The following is a 3,244-nucleotide window of genomic DNA, read 5'->3' on the forward strand; positions in this document are numbered from 1 at the left end:
TACCCCTCCGCTATCCAACACTTTCCCTACTGTTGCACTCACTGGAGTGGGAATAGTAATGTTTACCCCTCCGCTATCCAACACTTTCCCTACTGTTGCACTCACTGGAGTGTTAATAGTAATTTTTACCCCTCCGCTATCCAACACTTTCCCTTCAGTTGCACTCACTGGAGTGGGAATAGTAAGTCTTACCCCTCCCTTATCCAACACTTTCCCTACTGTTGCACTCACTGGAGTGGGAATAATAATTTTTCCCGATACTTTTATACTTACCATTATAAATAATGAATGTCGATATTTTTTTCATCGATGTTTATGAATCGATATTTGTGTATGGGGATATTTTGGGTGTCGATATTCTATCAGTGAACCGTGGAGTACAGTGGCATAGAGTGCAGTGTTGCATAGTAGGGTGGCATAGAGTGGAGTGACATGGAGTGGTGTAGAGTGCAGTGGTGCATAGTAGAATAGTGTGGGATAGAGTGCATTGGCATAAAGTGGAGTGGAGTGATGTAAAGCAGAGAGGCAAAAACATCCTACAGCCTTCCTATTACATGGATACTCAGTAGGATTATCACTTAAAGTCTCTCACTTTGAAGTCAGAGATAGAAAAGTAAACACCAAGTTCCCTCGGAAGAAAGAGCTTGACATTTGACCTCTGTATTTGAATGCACAGCAAATGTAAGATAAGAACAAGATTTAAAGGCCTGTTTACAGAAAGAGAGTTTGTGGATGAATACAGTAAACAAGGTTTGGCCAACGGAAGGAACAAACTCAATCTGGACAGCCTAAAGCAAAATAAAAACAGCAAATAGAAAGCCAGAAAATGCGAGTTACAATCTACAGTGCCAATTGTAAGCAAGGGGCATAACACATTGCTAGTTTAGCTTTCTGAATGTCCCCAAGATATATTTATCAATCCAGTCTGCTTCAATCTCTGGTAGGCTTTGACATTGGTGCGCGCTGTAACACAGAAGGCAATGTTGGGTAATTTCCAGTCCTGCTACTGTGCCTCTTCATCTGTTCATTCACAGAGGGTGTAGAAGACTGCCCCAGTCAAAAGTCATCAAAATCCTAACTCATTGTGGGTAAAATTATGTCAGAGTTGATGTTGCAAGACTTCGTGGCTGTTCAGAAGTGGTAATGGTGGTGGCTAAGATTCTTGTATCAGTATCAAAATCATCATCTTCCAAGATTGGAGTTCTGTGAGCCTTGCTAAAAGCTTCCGGGAATTGTTTTGCCTATTCCCCTTTAAGAGTTCTGATTCTTCGGAACACCATATTGAGCTCCTTCTACATATCCACCAAAGTAAACTTTATGATTCAACAATCTCTTGTTCTTTTGCCGCATTATACAAGTGAAAGGTTGTTGAAATTCAGTAGCACCTCATTCGTCTACTGAAATCTATCCAGCATGTGCCTCTGAGGCAGTATTATGGCATTTACATCTTCAGATTCCACCATGCTCAGCATTCTCCCGCAAACAACGCCAGAAGATGTCGGGTCCATGTTCCTCTCCCATGGGAACTAAGATTCACACTTTCCGATAGGCAAACAAAGTAGAGTTGTGTGGGTGCTGCATGTGGGGGTCATGCAGCACCCCCAAAAATAACCATGCTGGAGTTCATAAGGTCATTGAGCTATAAAGATTCCTTTCCATTTTGTGTTTATCTTGTTACATTTGCTGTGAATTCGAAGACAGGCCAAATGTCAGGGTATGTCTTCTGACAGACAGCTCTTTTATTAGGAGCTCGTGTTTGCATTTATTTCTCTGACAAAGTTAGGGAATTTTTTTAAGTCAACCTAAGTGATGGTCTTTCTTTGGTACAGGAAGTGAAAGGAAAGGCTGTAGGGTGTCATTATTTTTTAACACACAGGAACATAAGTATACACATATCAAAAATATTTCAACAATTGGGAATGAACCATGAAGTAAATTTTTTCTTCTGAATTATGATGGAAACAAAGATTTTAATATAATCAAATCAAGACACTAGACTATGCGCAAATGGTAAATATTGTGTGCTGTATAGGGTTACCAGTAACATTGCATTTCTATGCAATCAGTAAAACTTTCTATGCAAATTTAGCAACCATTTCAATGGACAATGTGCTATCTGTAAATGACATCGTAATAGCACACCAGTCCTTCAGAAGGCACCACCGGCTATGTACTACACCCCTACCACTCTCTTGCTGAATTAGCCTGGTAAATTTGATGCACTTGTTAGGTCTCGCGTGGCGTCGGGTGCGCACATGCGCACTCGAGCTCGCGAGATTTAATGACTTTAGGGTACTTTCACTAGCAAGGGTTAAGCCCCCCCCTCTTCTCCATTGGCTGGCCTCCTAAACGGTGGCCAGCCATTGGAGAAGAGGTCCTAGTGACGTTCTTCTTTTGATCTAAGCCCCGTCCTTTTCAGATTGGGGGGCGTGTTTTTTTACTTTCTTTCTAGGCTGTAAGCAACAGTCAAAAACACGCCCCCCAGTCTGAAAAGGACGGGGCTTAGACATGTGGTTGGACCTGCTTTAATAAGATCGGCTTGTGCAGGGGTGGAGAGTGAGGGGCAGCTGGGGAGCTAGAACGGACAAGAGAAAATGCACATATACAGCGCATACATTTGTATAGCGCTTTCTGTCCATGTCAGTGCTTTAACCACATTTTGCAACTAAGTATATTTGATAAAGTCATGGCAGGCGTGCTTTGTGTGCGTCCATCCCCTCGCAGACAGACTGCGCGAGGACGTACAATAATTTATAAACACTGATTCCCAGACAGCCCGGCCTCAGGCAGGGGGAGCTGGGAGCCCCTCTGCTCACGCCCGCGGATTAGGTTTTTGGAAGAGCTTCTGGTACAATATGAAGCACCACGGGCTGCAATTTCACACTCAACGGAGCACTGGCCCTAAACCGCGCGCCCCCCTCCCCGGACATCCCTCCCCCTCCCCTTATTTCTTTCCATATTCTCACCCCGTGTTCCCGCTCTGTTAATGAGCCGGCTCCCCCAGACAGAAGAGGGGGTGTGCTGAGTACCCTTGCAGCCTCTCTCGGGGCATGGGTGACAGTGTGTAGAGGCCACTTGTGACACAAAGGGCCTGCTGTGAGGGGGCCAGAGTGGATGAGGGTCTGCAGACTCCCAACAGGGCACGGGTGCACATCTGCAGTCACACACCTAGACAAAACACTCCACGCAGAAACACAAACAGAGACAGAGGCGCAACAAACAGGCTGCCTGTCAAGCGCACTTA

General features: G+C 44.6%; 1 pseudogene; it reads right to left on the bottom strand.

Annotated features, from left to right (window-relative positions):
* Window positions 1-930: 930 nt before the first annotated feature.
* Window positions 931-1,508, bottom strand: LOC147683158 (kxDL motif-containing protein 1 pseudogene; annotated as a pseudogene).
* Between the last annotated feature and the right edge of the window lie 1,736 nt (window positions 1,509-3,244).

Source organism: Lissotriton vulgaris, chromosome 11 (genome assembly GCF_964263255.1).
Source record: "Lissotriton vulgaris chromosome 11, aLisVul1.2, whole genome shotgun sequence".
NCBI lineage: Eukaryota > Metazoa > Chordata > Amphibia > Caudata > Salamandridae > Lissotriton > Lissotriton vulgaris.